This window comes from Neopelma chrysocephalum, unplaced genomic scaffold, assembly GCF_003984885.1.
Source record: "Neopelma chrysocephalum unplaced genomic scaffold, ASM398488v2 Primary Assembly neopelma1_86, whole genome shotgun sequence".
NCBI lineage: Eukaryota > Metazoa > Chordata > Aves > Passeriformes > Pipridae > Neopelma > Neopelma chrysocephalum.
Window position 1 is genome coordinate 2,096,881 of NW_020897748.1, and position 16,544 is coordinate 2,113,424.

The following is a 16,544-nucleotide window of genomic DNA, read 5'->3' on the forward strand; positions in this document are numbered from 1 at the left end:
TTATGGTTCTCTGTCTGTACTGGTAATTTATTTTCAGAACAAATAGAAGTAACATTTTAATTATCTTTTTATGCTAACAGTTTTGGCATTCCATTAAAATGTTTTAAAAGGAACACATGGCATTCACTGGCATAAATACTTGTGTTGTGAAATGGCTCCATTCTGCTTATGCCTGCCTTTATGCTGATATAATTTTCCAGCAGTATGTCTATATTGTATTTCTATTACTGCAAGTTATCACTTTTATGAATAAATATTGTTTCACAAAATAGAAGGAAACAGAGTAGTCCTGATCTACATTATTAAGATCATATTAGGCCATTACTGGACACATAACATGTTAATTTTGAGCATTTAATATGACCAGATGAAGTAAAATACAATAATGTTCAGAAAGGTATCAAAACATCACCTGTTAATGGTTAAGATACAACTAAAAAGGGGTTTTTTTTGGTATTATAAGACAAAGGGTGCACAGATGTATGGAAAATAAGTTTACTGGCATAGAGTTAATGCTCATCAGATGATATGAATAAAGGTTCAACATACATTCAGGAAGTCAGAAGAGCACCCAGTGTGCAGAAAACCACATTTCTGTCAAAGCAACCAGGGACCCAATGACATAACAGGGCTGCAGGTCGAGTGGAGTAATTTTAGGCACTCAATGCACTTTACACATCAACCATGCACAGATTTACTCTTCTAATAAAAGTTACTTCCACTGAGCTCTACATTCTCTGACAGCTTATATTAATTCCTCCATCACCAAAGAGTATCCCCCAAAATTTCTTTTTGAATGTTCGTCTTGCCTCCCTTGCTGAACTATAATAATCTAAATGTTTTTTTCCATGAATTATAGTGCTGTACATGTATATGTAAACAGAGTGAGTCAGAGACAGAACAATCCTTTTCTTGTCCCATAATAAACATTCTTCATTTCCTCTCTCTTCTTTCATGGGGAGGAAACACTTTGTTCACACGCTCCATTGTTTTCTAGCCACTGAACAACCATGTACCCCAAACCTGAGGGCCTAAAAATGTAACAAAGACATCATGTACCTAGTCTATATGTGTCCAAGACTGTATTTTGTAATGAAGCAAAGGCATTTACTCAAAAATGATGCATAAATAGGTATTGATAATACACTCCTTGCAGTGGTCTACCTACAGTTGTGAGCAAACATAATATGCTAGTTGTTATTCAGTCTAAGTGCTATCTGTGCATCTAGCTTTGCTGTCAGAATGAAAAGAACAAAAGTAACTTGGTGAGAAACAAAATTGAGTAAGGATAAGAGGATGAATCACAAAGGATGTTGAAGTTGAGGACACCAAGGTTAAATTTATAGGGATAAAAAGGGCGAAAGTCTGTCAGAGTAGTAGGTAAGGAAAATTTCTAGTATTTTTCTAGTATTTCTATCTACTAAGCACATGAAGGGATGCCAACACACGGGAGAAAACAAGATATGCTGGGCTGCAGGATAGAACCGTGCATACAGCACAGAACTACAGCACAAGAATGGAACTTAACTACTTTTGGGAAAGGGTGTTACTATAAAATAGTGTTTGTCTTAAAAAATTCGTTGTTTAGGATTTTCTCTACAGGCAGGCCAAGACTAATTTCTTTTTGCCCAGTATTAAGTCTCATCATTCCTGTATCTGTCATATTCCTGCCTAGTAAATATAAGTACTCCCTACCTATTAAGCTAAGCAAGGATCTACCATTAAGTGCTGAAGAAAGGACCAGGAAAAAACAGCTCCAGGAATAACCAATGGTGAAGTCTTTAATTTAATTTAATTTCAGTCATTCTTTCAATTGATCTTCTTTCTACTTGGGGCTTAGGCTTTTGCAAAACCAAGCTTTAATGTGTTTTCAGTCTAGTAAGGAGTGGATGGGAATAATAGTCATCATTAAGATATCATTTCCATGCCTGCATGTGAATCTCACCCTTCTTTCCTGGAGCACTTCTATGGCCTTCTTCACTCATGACCGAAATGTATTAAATTTTGTGCATGATCTGCATATGGAGAAGGATCTGTATATCATCTTTGAAGCTGTCTCTTGACAGACTGGAAGAAAATAAGTCTAATACCCTTTTGCTGCAAATTTATTACAAAATAATCTGAAGACCTAACACAATGCAGAATGTCTATGGAAGAGTCACAGAAATCAAGCTGTTGCTTCGGTGCCAGAGAAAACATCAGTGTAGGCACTGTTACATAATGACTTTCTCATGATGTCTCAGTTTGGAAGATGGGAATGAAGGAGTTAAATTAGAATAATATCAATCACATATATACAGAATATCAGTTTTCACAAAGAGAGTTACAGAAATTAGAAACAGAGAACTCTGTTAATCCATCTATCCATTGCCAATGCCAGAGCAATGTGTTCACTCTCAGGAAGCTCCTTCAGGAAAGGACCAAAAATTTTATCAGCATGAAGCTATTTGTTTCTGTATGTTGCACAAATCACATTTTTTTAAAAAAATAACTCAGCATGTCTACAATATACTATTAATTGTTAGGATTACTGGCTGCACTTACATAGATTTGGCTTTAAATTTGCCTGAGAGCCCAGTTCATGGCATAGTCCCCCAGAAAGATACTTAGAAACACACCGACCAAGCATCCAAGACAATTCACACATCCAGCTGGCAATTCTGTGCTCAGCTCAGGCTGAGAAGTGAAGATGAGAAAAGCTCCATTTCAGGCCTGAAGTATACCATCAATATTGATTATCCTGTCCTGATGCACGAAGAAGTCAGCAATGTCCAGTGCTGCAATCAGGCAGGGTGGCTGCAGCTGCCAGGTACGAAAGCGAAGAGTGTAATACTAGGCATCCCCTAAGTCAAGGTTTCTTATATGGTTGTGCTGCTTGCCTCTGTGGACATTCTTTTCCTCTTACCAGCTTTTAACCTATGAAACATTTTAATTTACATTCCATGGTAGATAGAGATCTTAAAGTTATTAACTTCCTACAGGTTCAATGAAAACAAGAGGCCTGAGCTTTAAGTCGGACTATGAGAGTCTTCATTTGCACAGCTTGTCTCCCATTAGAAAAGGATGTGGGAGGGAGACAAGAGAGCTCCAGGGATTTAGGAGATTTGATCAAGAACTGCAGTATGCTGAGTAAGAAATGTGATATTATTTTTGGGAGGAGAGGTGTAGCCTCCACTACTTCTAATATTTGTAGGACAACTGAAGTTATGAAGAAATAAAAAATTAAAATATATGTATAGAAAAAATATATATGTGTATATATATGTCTGTATATTATAATCATATATCCTCAACAGATGTGGATACTTCTCAAATACATATCTAAGTAATGCTTGCTTAATTTCAGACTGATGAATCTAAATTCTTTTCAAAGAATCACCACATTTTCTCTCTATCTTTCATTGCAAAATTAAAAGAGATACTTCAGAAAAGCATCTTAAGATGCATCTTAAGGGAACAGAAAAATCGAAATGAACTTTTAACTCAAAACAAAAAGAGAATTTAACACAGATGGCTTTTTTTTTCTTACTTTCCTCTGTGAAACTATAATCTCATTTCCTGTCCCCAACAAAGCAGTGATTTCACACTACTATTTTTGTTTGTTAGAAACCACAACACTTGTAAAATATTAAATTTATTTTAATATTAATTTTTAATAATTAATATTAAAACAAACTGGTAATACACTAACAATAAATAATCACTGAGCTCAAACAGTAGCAGAAAACTAATTAAGCCTTATGAGTAATAGGGAAGAAGAAAGCATGACACTGAAGAAAAGGAGTTGCTGTCTGAGTTGCTCATGTAGTCTGCTTTCTCAGAAGGATTGCCCGAGTCACTCCAAGCAGTCCTATACAGTTCTCCTTCACAAAAGCTTTTTTCTTTTGCTATAATCTTCCCCAGCTGCTAGTCTTCCTTTAACTCCCTTGTTCCTGATTCCCACATTCTAACATGCAGCCAGACTCATGCTGTCATTTAGTCCCCTCCTGTGTGTGCCTACTTCTCCTTCTTTCACTGATATAATTGTCGAATTTCTCCATACTCCCCTTCCCTCACCTCTTGACTCTTCCTCTCACATTAAAGTCCGCCTTGCTGCTTCCTGCTGTGGTTCATCCTCACCAATCACTTCTGCTTTCAGGTTGCGGTTCATCTTCGTTGAAAAGTCTTCTCAGTAGGTTGCCTCTTACCAGCCACAGATGCTGAGCCCTTCATCCTGGGTCTGTACACTTTTACTAGTTGGATATATCTCGTTACCTTCCTTTGATACCAATATTATCCTATGATAGTAGTACCTTCCTTTCAGACTAATTTAAGACCCATGTCTTACAGAACTCTGTTTTCACAGAACAGTTGGTAGAACAGTTTCTTCTTAATACTTTTAATTATCAAGTCTTTCGTTTTCCTAGAATCTAGAAAATTCCTAGGAAGTCACTGGTTTCATGTTTACTTGCATGTCAAGGATACTTACTTTCAGTGAGATCCAAACTCTCTCTGTGCCTAAAACAAAAAAAGCAACCAAATGTCTTCATGTCTCTGGTATTTAGACACTGGAGAGACATACCATAACTCAGGATGAGAGGTGGAGAAAAAGCAGGAATTGATGGGCTTAAGGTGGAACTGGAAAACACAGTTATCTCCACTAAAGGGAAGGAACTAAAAAAGGCTAATTAGCTGCCTACAAAGTATTTTCATATGAGAACAGAATTCTTGGTGAAATGCCAAAAATTTAAGTGGAAAATAAGTTCAAGGATTTTAGTGAGTTTTACCTGTGTAATTACTGACTGATTTCAGCCACTCCTATCCTCTCCACATATTTATATTTATTTATAGTTATATAGTTTATAAATATTTATATATATTTACGTTTACATTTATATATACTTATGTGTATATACAGATATATATGTAAAAGAAAATAATTAGGAAACATGAAGCTATAAAACTCAGAATAATAATTGTGGAGATAGAGGCTACAGTAGGATTTACATGCAGGTTAAGTATTATGAGGACATTGCTCTGCTATATACCATATCCTTCTGAATTTAATTATCTTTGTGATCTACTCATTCAACTGTAGATAAAACTATCCAAGGCATTATAAACCAGCAAGGAGTTATGGACAGTGCACACAGACAAATAAATCCTCCATCATGGAGGGGTGACTGCATGAAACTAATTTTCTCAGGTTATATTTACAGTACTAAAGTAACAGAGATCATGTTTTTTTTATTTCTCTCTAGAAATATAACCTGAAGTGATTGTAAAATTGAGAGCTTTAGAGGTCTTTCCAGAAGGAGACCTTCAGATTCCTTTCCATATATATTGCATATCTTCAAATGCCAGATAAGTATAGGATGGCACTAGGGTCAAATCAAATGACAAAAAATTTCTTTCTCAGTCCTGTAGAGCTGAGAATATGCAGACTGGACAAAACTGGCACCCCCACTGAGAGGAGACAAGCATGGTTGTAAAAGCCAAGATCCAGCTTGGACCATCTGAAAAATATAATTTCAAAATTGCAAAGAATCTTTTTCCCAGTGGGGTTCTGTTCAACAATTCTTATAATATGCCAACACACTGCATGAAAGCACTTGTTTAAATGGCATAGCAAAAGGCATGCAAGTTAACGACTTCTACTGAGCACTGAGCACTCACAGAGCTCTCCATAAGGAAGCTGCTGAACAGATTGATCCTGGTATTTCCATACAGCCTGACTCTGATGGGTACCTGCTTTGTGAGTACATTAACAGAACATGAGGAGTCTCTTAGCCTGCCCACTAGCTGAGAAGTGGTGCTTTTAGAGGTAACCCCTATGGCACTGTGGTCTTCAGCCACTGGGGAGCTGATAAGAACAGCACAGTGAACAGTTCTCTCCAGACTTTTATGTATTTCACATATTTAACTGCAAGCCATTTTCTAAGCTTTCTGGCATTTCTGTCCTTTTGCTGATGAAGACATGACTTTGGCTCTTGATAAGATAGTGAAGTTAAAATACAGAGCATAGCAGTGGTACCAGTGACACAGCTGAAGGGTTTCTCTAGTTCTTGTCTACCAGTGAAAAAAAGAGGACAAATCAACTGAGAAAGAGTGACAGAAGAAAGAATTATTTGGTAGCAGCGAGAAGAGGTTCTTTGTCCTATTCAAGAAAAAGCACATTTTGGTGAAACACAGACAAGGCTTTTACTGGGCCTTCAAATTCAGTGGTATATTTCTGATATTATTGTATCATAGAATCTATGCTGTTTTAAAAAAACCCTAGATACTGCCTTGCTAAAACACATAATTAATAGATTTTAGAACTTCTATGATACTGAGTTTCTATAGAAATCAGTTTTATTTTATGAGGTTTTACTATGTTATCTTTTCTACTTAATATAGTTGTTAAATATGACACTGCCTTAACACTGCAGGTGATACAAAAAATACTGCAATAATTTTAATTTTTCAAAAATATTTTAGGTATCCACCTTATAAAAAAATAAGTAATGTTGATAACTATTAATTAATTTAGTTAATCACAGGAAAGCAATTTTTCCTTCACATTACAAATTTGTTCTTGGCAGGTCTTACTGCAGGAAATAGTAACAAGAACAGTACTTATTACTGTGAATATTTTCAATTAAGTCTCAACGTGATTTCATAGACCAAGCTAAAAATAATTTCTGCTGGCACCAAAATCAAACCAGACAAGGGCAAACCCAAAATACTAGAGTACTATAGTTACAAAACTGAATAAGATCTGATTGTAACTTTTGGAGCAGAGATTTGATTAGTATAAGATAACATATATAGCTTAACATTTTATATTGTAAAAAATGATCATGACAGTAAAAAGATTTAACGTCACTTACACAAGCGCTTGCAAGCATAGGGAAAACTCCGAGAAGTAGATATAAATGTTAAGGAGACTATGTTTTGACTGCTTTACAAAAAAAAAAGCAGGACTGCTAAAAATAGAATATGTTTATCTTATACAGATACATAAAGAACCATACACAAATTACTTAAGTGATGAGGAAAAAATATTTTTTGCTTTCGTTACAGGATAATTCACCTTTTCCTAGAAACACACCATTACAAATGGTTGAGAACAACAACTTGCATGTTTTCTTCTTTCTGTGATATGTTCTCAATTAAATTTTTTTGCTTTTTAATAAACTCCCTAAGCAGGAAGAGAGAGTTTAAGTGAACTTACATATGCCTAACTGTAATAGAGAAAATCCTATCACTATGTTCAAGCAATACTCAAAAGGTAATAACAAAACCTGTGCTGACATTTAAGAAAATCTTGGAGGAATACCTCAGTTGTAAACTACTAAAATATAAAATACAGTAGTAAAAATACACAGTTCACCACTGCACTCCTTGTTTCCACTTAATTTAGATGCACTTGTGATGTCTTCAATCAATTGCCTCACTATCCACTGCAAAAGCATTTGGTAACTGAAAAATATAAGGATGTGTTTTACTTTATAGCATTAAAAAAAATAATAAAAATTTAACCTGTAGTTCTTCAATAGCATAGTTAAGAAGCACAATGTACATCCAGAAAGACAGAAAAAATAATTCCATAAATATCTTTTCTTTGTGCTAAAGCAGAAAATATGGTCTTGACAAGTTTTAGTCTTATGTTCTGGCTCTTCATTGACTTCTGCTGGTCTCAGGTAAATTCTCTTTTCTGTCTTCATTTATCCTCCCATGTGTTTGTCTCACTTATACACACCACAAAGGTCACATATAAATGGAAAATGGTTTAAAACTGGATACAAGTGCCTAAAATGCACAGGAATTTGGCATCTCATTCCAAAGTAATAAATCTGAAAAATCCTGCTCATAGCCCCAGTGGTGCCTAAGTTCCTCAAATTCAGCATTTCTACCCTAATTTTCCCTCTAATTTTGATTCTGTGTGTGTTGAGAAGAAACTGACTTGCCAAAAGGGAGATGGCAGGGACCTATCCTGCACATCAGCATTCAAAAAACACAGGTCTGCACATTCTGCCTCAGGGACAAAGCTAGTAAGCTTTACAAACTGCAGCTGCAGAACTCAGCTCAAGAAATGTAGTTTTGGCCCCTGCTTTCTTTAATTATGTCTCTAGAGAGGCAGAAACCAAATGTCTTTGTCACACTGCAACCATGACAGAGGGAGACCTGGGTTCAGAGCTCCTCCTTTGCTGAAGAGAAAAAATTATTTCCCACTTTCTTGAAGAGTACCTGGCACACACCATCTGGCATATACCTGATGTGCGCTATTTTTCAAGTTATTGTTAGCATCCAAAAAAAGAAAAAAGAAGACCCAGCAGGACAAATAAAGCACTGATAAAAGAGCCTGGACTGTTGGCTATTGGTTAGGGTAATTTGATTGTGAGCAGAGGGTTCAGCTTACTGATCCAATGGTCACTTGTGTATTTTCTGGGAATCATCAGTGGTACACTTACCTAACTTTAAATTACTCTGTTAATATAATTTCTCCTATAAGAGTTTCTGTTAGAGTTTTCTGTTAGTGGCACATATAAGTTTTGGCTGATGGCATCATCACACTTATTCCATGGAAGACAAAAGCAGCCTAAACGGTCTGGAGATGCACCGGCAGTCATAGCCCAGTTCATTATGAGGGGACATCATCACAAAATGTCTGAAAGTATCAAGAGCTCCCACAACTGTGTTCTCAGTATCTGCATGATTTCCCATGAGCTGTATGCCTTGTGCAATGTTTAAAATCAGAAGTTCTGTAACTTTTACCTCCCCATTTTGTCCTACAGAGAGCACAGATTGCTCATGTTTGTAATACAGACACACAGCAGTCAGTGAAATGGGCAACAAGAGAGTGCACTAAAATTGAATTTTTTACACCATAACATCCATGTAAGTTGCACACCAGTCAAGGCCAGAGAGCTGTTCTGAATTAGTCTGCCAGCATGCCTCTATTACCACCTTCTCTTTTGGGGCTATTTTCATGATTTTTTTACTTTCAGGCAATTACTTTATACATTCCCTTCTACCCTTAGAAAGAGAATTTAATTTATCAAAGGATTATTATTGGTATTACTGATAGCATGGGTAAAGACATAAATTCAGTATTGAGATATGACTTGCCAAAATATGTTTAATATTGCATTCCATCTAAGTAAAGAAACAGACAGGAAAGAAAGCCTGTCTATGAAATGTTAAATTAAAAAAAAGATGCAGCCCTAATGAATCTGTAAATATAAATGTAACATTTATTTACTTTTTGGTGCTAAAATCATTCCTCTGATAACTGTCCAGCAGCAAAGTACTACAACCCTCTTCCTGCTGGACTTTGGAGACCTGAAGTAAATATCCCTTCACGGCAAATTGTTATTTAGTGATGGTGGTTCACAGAGCAATGGGTAGATGACTTCTGGAACAATACAAACAGTAATCATTGAGGTGGCTATGTAAGAAATTGACAACACTAGAAAAAATATTTAAACTGGAAAAAAACCCAACCGAACTTTCTTCCCTAAATTATAAACTACAAAGATACAGAGAACTGTAACTACGGGTAAAAACCGCAGATATTTCAGGCAAATTAAACTGAATAATTGCCAGAGTGAAAGTATGAGATTGCCCTATAAAGTTCTTCTTTTCACTCTCAAATTTCAGTAGTATAAAATCAGAGCCCTTTTTCACAGAATAACCAACAAGAAATTCACATATATTATATCACGTGTTAACTGAGGGATTATAAAATCCCAAAAGGAGTTTTCAAAAGGAAACTTTTTTAAGGAAAGCCTAAATTTTTCCTTATGTAACAACAGAAAAAACAAACATGTTTACTGTGAAAAGAGAAATAAAACAGCTTTAAAGTTCTTTTTTATGAGATGTATATTTTTTAGTTTTTAGAGGGATCTTATGAGAATTCTTCTGCTCTCAATAAGAAAGATAGCTTAGCAGTATTCTTATCAAGAAAGATCACATTACAATTCTCTCTCTATTTTTACCTCTAATTATGGAAAGAAAAAAGTCTTGTGGAAGATCAAGCTAAATGTTCTGATCTCATTTTGAGCTTTCTCCTTTTTTCTCATTAGTGGGGTCAAGTAGTAATATAAGAAGCTTTCTTTTTAAGGAAGGAAAATAATTTTTTGAAACATAAGTGAAGATTTTTAACATTATAAATGCTTACAGCCAGGGGTTTAGTTTTACTTTTACCACAGGCAGATGGAAATCTTACAGGTGTATACTTCACTAAAATGATAACTGTATTACAGAGAGGAAATTTGATGAGTAATTTGTGACTGGGGCAGTATTGCTCAGTTGGTGTACATGATCTGTATATTTTGTCCCAAAATTAAGCCCTTTATTCTTACTCTCTAGTCTCACCACAGGACTTCTTTCTCATCTGCCTGGAATTTCTCTTTATATATGGCGTAAGGTGTCACCTACACTCTGTGTGTGAGAAATGTCTTCCAGAGGACTTCTATAGGATCACTGTCTGGAGATCAGTTCTGGTATCTCAGCTATATGTTTCTTTTCATTGCATCCATCTCTCACAAAATCTTTATGAACGTGTGAGGACTCAAATATATACTTAATTCCTCTACAGAAAATCTGTTGAGGAGAACTGCATAGATTTTGTACTGCCTTCTTCCCCAGTCTTTTCCTACATGTGGAGTAAAAAAATTTAAAAACAGAATGTAAGTATATTTAAAAGACTGTGTAGTTGATCTTTTCAGTCTGTAATTAGAGTCTATTTATTTATTAACACACTCTCCAGAGTTTATTTAGCAAAAGCTGATTAATGCTCTTGGTAATGTATTCATTATAATGGTACTTTCTCTTTGGTAAAGTATTCAGGTCACAATTCTCAACTAATGAGTAGGAGAAATTTGCCTTAATCTCTTGTCAACTGCTAATCCTATATTTCTAGCAATGTAATATGTGTTGATTTTGAAAATAAATCAGATTACACATCAAGAATACTGACACAAGTATAATACTACACATTAAAGCAATCTATTAACAGTAGCAGTCTGTCTCTGGAATAGGAGAGGAGATAAAACCACAAACAAATGGCTTGCTTCCAATCACCTGAATTATATATATGATTTAAAAAAAATAAAGTACAGGCCAAATTAAAAGTAGTGAATGATAATTTCAGTTGCCATTCTGTCCATATGAATTAATTCTAGGAATAGAAAACAGCAATGTCTATTATTTAAACAAATACACTTGTAGTTCAGTAAATTGTTTGCTTACTATATTCTGTCTCATTTTAGACAATAAAAGACAATAATTGTAGTTTCTCCTTTAGTTACCACCATTTAAAGTGACTAATCATCCTCTTTTTAATGGGAACCATATTAACTGTATGTGTGGTAGAAGACTGTTTTTATATAAATCACATTTTGAATTGAGAAGTGTGAAATTCCATACCAGACCAAGGCCAATGTTCCCAATAGATTCCCTTCAATTATTCCATAAATTGAGGAAATTGCTCTACAGGCTACATCGTTGGTTCATGACAGACATAACTGAGACTGTTATGAATACAGCACTTTAGACAACAGTTTCAATACCCTACAAACCATATAGAATCCAAAATTTGGCTTTTACACAGAAAGAAAACAAAATCTCAAGCTTTTTGCTCTGAGAGACCTAATTCTCTTGCATTTTTTCTAAGAAAAGATGTACCCATGAAATATCAAGATTTCAAAATACTTTAACCTTGTTTCACTGGGGTCACCCTTTGGACCTCTACAAAATTTGTTACAATGGAAGTGTCTCTTTTTAATGAACACTATTTAACTATCTCAAGGTCAATCATCATTTTGTTGGCACTGAATCAACTGATTTTTGTACTTTTTTCTACAGAGAACTATAACTTCAAGAATAAATGTTGTAGCTTAACCCCAGCAAAATTATAAAGGATGTCAAGAGAGCTTGTAACACTGTCTCAAAATTCCACTTTTACAGCCCTATAACTTCATGCCACATATGGCATCTTAAAAAGAGGACTTAGCTTACAAGGAGCAACATGCTACCACAGAGAAATCCTAGTTCAGGCAGCTTCAGTTGCCCCCAGCACCATCTGCTACATGTGCGTGTGTGGGGTCCTCTGATCACAGCACCTTGGAGCAACGCTCTACAGAGACATAAGGGCATTTATTTCTGAACAAACACGTGGTTACACCCCTCTGCAGGCATTACTGCACTGATCACTCTCTAGTCATGCTGTTACGTGCTTTTTGTCATCTCTTTTAAAAGATTTCATCTATTGAGATCATATACCCAAAGACATCACGGGACTCAGTCTCCAAGAGTACATTGGACCCTGTACCTGTGACTGAATATGTGTACAGCCAGGAAGTGTTTTAGCATGTATGATCCATGGAATGCTCCAGATTCTGAAAACATAAATTAAAGTGTTTAGGCTTTTGGATATAATCAGTCTACAAACATAATAGGTCTTGAATAACTAAAGAAAACACAAAACATTTTACCAGCTAAAGGAGAAATGTCAGCTAAATAATGGAAGTCAAGACACCCAGGTATCTGCCTGCCAGACACAGCGCATGGAAGTTGAAAGGGATGTCTAAGACTGTATAATCAGAAGAGGGCAAGGATTTTACTCATTAATGAAATATAACTGAGAATTACAGATCTGCACCTCTATGGAAGCCCAATCATCAGTTTCCTCAGGGCTGTCCAGCAGGAAAATAGTTGCATTCCAGATATAAATAGCTAAGCCAACGCCATTAAGATTTGCATATTGTATTCTATTTTCCTCTGTAAAGAAAGCCATCTTTTCCACTAGGAAAAATGCCTGTGGAATCAGGACCTGAAGGTTACAACACAAACTCTAACCCACCAAATGTTAGTTTCTAGGAATGACTGCTTGACTCAAGAGTAGGGAGTATACCTTTAGCTATTTTTTGTGGCACTGAAAGTTTGTCTTGCTACTCTACTCTGCAGTGCTTGTCTTTTACTGAAGCCTTAAGTAAAAGTTACCTTAAGTAAAACTACATTTGTGTCATCCAACCATTAGTTTGATTCTAAGATTAAAGAATTTCTATGCTCTCTTTTTTTAATTGCTTTGACATAAGCCAAGTCAGTTCACAAAATACTGATACTGTATATTCTCACACTTAAAATTTTCATTAAATCAAATAATATGAAAAAAATATTACAGCACTGGCACACATCCTTAAAAGAAGTATGAACTTTTGAAAAAATAAACTGTAACTCTCTTTCAAGCCCAAATGGATACCAGAGAATGAGTCTCATCTATTTTTATTCAAGTTTTCTGCATTCCAATGCTCTTAAGACTGACATACTTTCTGCTCCTTCTTATCCCATGACAGTAGCAATCCAAAGAGCACCACTGAAGGTCTTCTCATGTAATAGATATGAAAGCACACTTGGATTTCCTTGCTATGACAATTTGAAAAGATCAGTTCCTACTGCCTCTGTGGAGATCAGATCTTTTCAACTTCTTGAATTGTTATTTTAATATCTTTTTTTTTTTTTTAAATCTCCATTATCCTTTATGGGCTTGGTCAGCAGAGTTACCAGATTAGCAATTTCTAGGCATTTGAGACTGTAAAGGTCTGAGGAGAAAAGAGCATTGCTTATTCGGATTTTTGTCATATTTCATGTTCTCTCTCTGGATAGAATATACACTATATATGTTCTGCAAAACATGCACTAGCCATAGTTGAATGAAATCTAAACCCTGTTGTTAGGTAACAAATATTACAATGATGATTCTATGATTATCATTATTTTACAATTACTCATTTTGCTGCCACCTCTAACAAGAAATCAACATACCCTTTACCCATAAAACAACTGTTCCTACCTGAATATACAAAAAGAATTACAGACCAGAATAAAAAATACATTGTTGTATGTATTTTGAGTGTCAATTTCTTAATACTATGACAAATAACAAGATATTATATTAAAATAATTTGAAAGGACATTAAAAATGGACCTTTTAAGGCATGTACTATAAGTCTGATACACAGTCCTGAAAACAGTTATGGTGACCTACTTTCAAAAAAACTTCTGGTATAGCTTTAGTTATAAAATATGAATGAAGACAAGCACCGAAATAAAATTATACTTTACAAAACACTTAAAAAAAGTGTCAGAGATACAGATAGGCATTTCTTCACTGACTTCCATATGAGCAGACAGTTTACAAAAGCCTAATTGCTATAAGTATGATCACAACTTGTTATAGAAGTAGTATTATCTTCCGGTATCAGTATGCTTTTTCAAACCTGATATGTAAGGAGATACTTAGCTGATCCATTGAATGATGTAATTTCTTCAGAAACTACCTAAGAACCTAAGAAACTACTTAGACCCCATTTCTACATGGTACCACCGCCACCTGAGTATCCCTTGCCCCTCAGTTCCAGAAAACTGTACTTACAGGACATCTACAGAATGTTAGTGTTTTGACCCCGGCTTGTACCAATACATAATTCCTTGTGCAGTCACTTACCATCTGAAAACAGGAACATGATGAGACAAACCAGAGAAATTTATAAATTCATTAAATACATAAAAAAAAGTGCAAGTTTTAGTCTTCAGACATTAGTGTACAGCACTTTTGTCCAACATTTTCTTTAAGATATACCAATGGATAGAAACAGAATGGTTTGGGTTGGAAGGGACCTTAATGACCATTTAGTTCCAACTGCCCTGCCATGGGCAGAGACACCCTCCACTAGATCAGGTTGCTCAAAAACCCATCCCACCTGACCTGTAACACTTCCAGGGATGGAGTATCCACAACCTCTCTGGGAAGCCTGTTCCGGTGTCTCACCATTCTCATTGTGAAGGAAGCTTAAGACATGTAAGACATTTCTTCCTGGCAGGACCTCACCCTCACCCACCCAAAAGGCCATCACATGTGTCACCAGAGCCACAGTACTATACATACACCTCATCCAGGGGCTCACATGTGGCCACAAGCTTGTTTACTCTATGACCAGTGTGCTTGCATGATCCAGCTGTTTAAACGATGCATGTGCCTGTGCATGTGTTTAAACGATGTTAGGTGCAGCCACATGTGGCCACCAAAAAAAGGCCCCTAAGGGGTGCTGTCAAACAGGGCAGCAGGAGCTGGTGGGCAGTAACAGCTCTACAAAACAACCCATATCCCCATATCCAACCAACACGAGGGACCCATTCAGAAGACAGCAGTAGGAGGTGCACTGGCTGCTCTCACTGGGGCCAGACACAGGTCAGCCCTGAGCACAGACCTCTCCCAGCGAGCAGCTGAGGGAGCGGAGATGCCCACCAGAGCCATGCAGGCTTCCCCGGTTTCTGCTGCTCTTCTAAGAGCACTAAAATACACCTCCTTGTTCAACAGTTTTTCAGAACACCCTATTCACAGTCAGTGGGTCAAAAGACCTTGAGTACTTTTGAAAAAATTATATTTCACATTTTTCCCTGACAAACATCTAATCAGTTGTTGGGCAACTGATTAGATATAACAGAGAGAAAAACTTCAGATTAAAACTACCAAATAACTAAGACAGCATGATATTTAAAACAAATCTAGGCCAGCCACACAATATAGATTCTCTCTAGTGCTGAGACATCCTTGAACACTGTACAAAGAGCTGCCATCCTTCATTTAATAGCTCTTATATTAGGAGAGACCAGATTAGATCAGTAATGTAGTGCATTTGACTTTATAATCAAATATATCAATACTGTTACATAGCTCTATACTAAAACAAGAGTAAAATTTAGATTTCTAGAAAAGCAAGTGGTTAATTTTTTTTCTTGCCCAACCAGACACTTCCCAGATTTGTCTAAAGGTGACTTCATGTTTTGTCTGTTATTCATTTGAACTCAGCAAAAATAGAAATGTACATGAAACTGCCATTTCCATAATCTGCAAGAGAGATGGTAAAACACAAGACTGCTGCAAAGACTTGCCTACTGATGGAGCCATCAGTGTCTGCATGATATTCAGAGATGTTCTTTCTCTTCTTTTTCATTCCTTTGTCTCATATTGCATTCAAGTCACACACTCAAGCTCCCTGCTCTCTTCTGGTACTCCTCCCTCTTCTGCAGTGTTTGTTATCCCTCTTCTTTTCCCTTCTTTTCAAGTTCTACTCTTTCCAGGTACTTTAAATCCCACTCCTACCAAAGTTTACGCTAAAAATTTAACACAATTTCTAACAGTACAAATCACTGTTTTGCTCTATTTAGTTGTACATTAAAACTCTCATCACTTTGGTTTCATGATACAAACTGCAAACTTGAAGGAGAACCGAAAAATCTCTTATCCATGTTTGAATGGTGGTTAGCACAATGGAGATCTTAGATGGGACCTCACACAGCTGGACACTGTAAACTTATGTTGAACCATATGAAAAAATTGCAACAGTTTTACTTAAATACTGAATATACAATATATTTTATGTATTACTTTGAAATATATACTATATATGCATAACTATATAAATTGCTTAAACACTTTTTATACACGTTATTCAAATAGAAGTAACTTTTTTCCATGTAAAATACACTTGTCCTACACAGCTTCCTTAATTGAC

General features: G+C 35.9%; 1 protein-coding gene across 50 annotated transcripts in view; it reads right to left on the reverse strand.

Moving 5' to 3' along the window:
- Positions 1-16,544, reverse strand: part of RIMS2 (regulating synaptic membrane exocytosis 2) — a 457,577-nt gene that overhangs the window by 39,033 nt on the left and 402,000 nt on the right. The gene's annotated exons all lie outside the window — the stretch shown is intronic.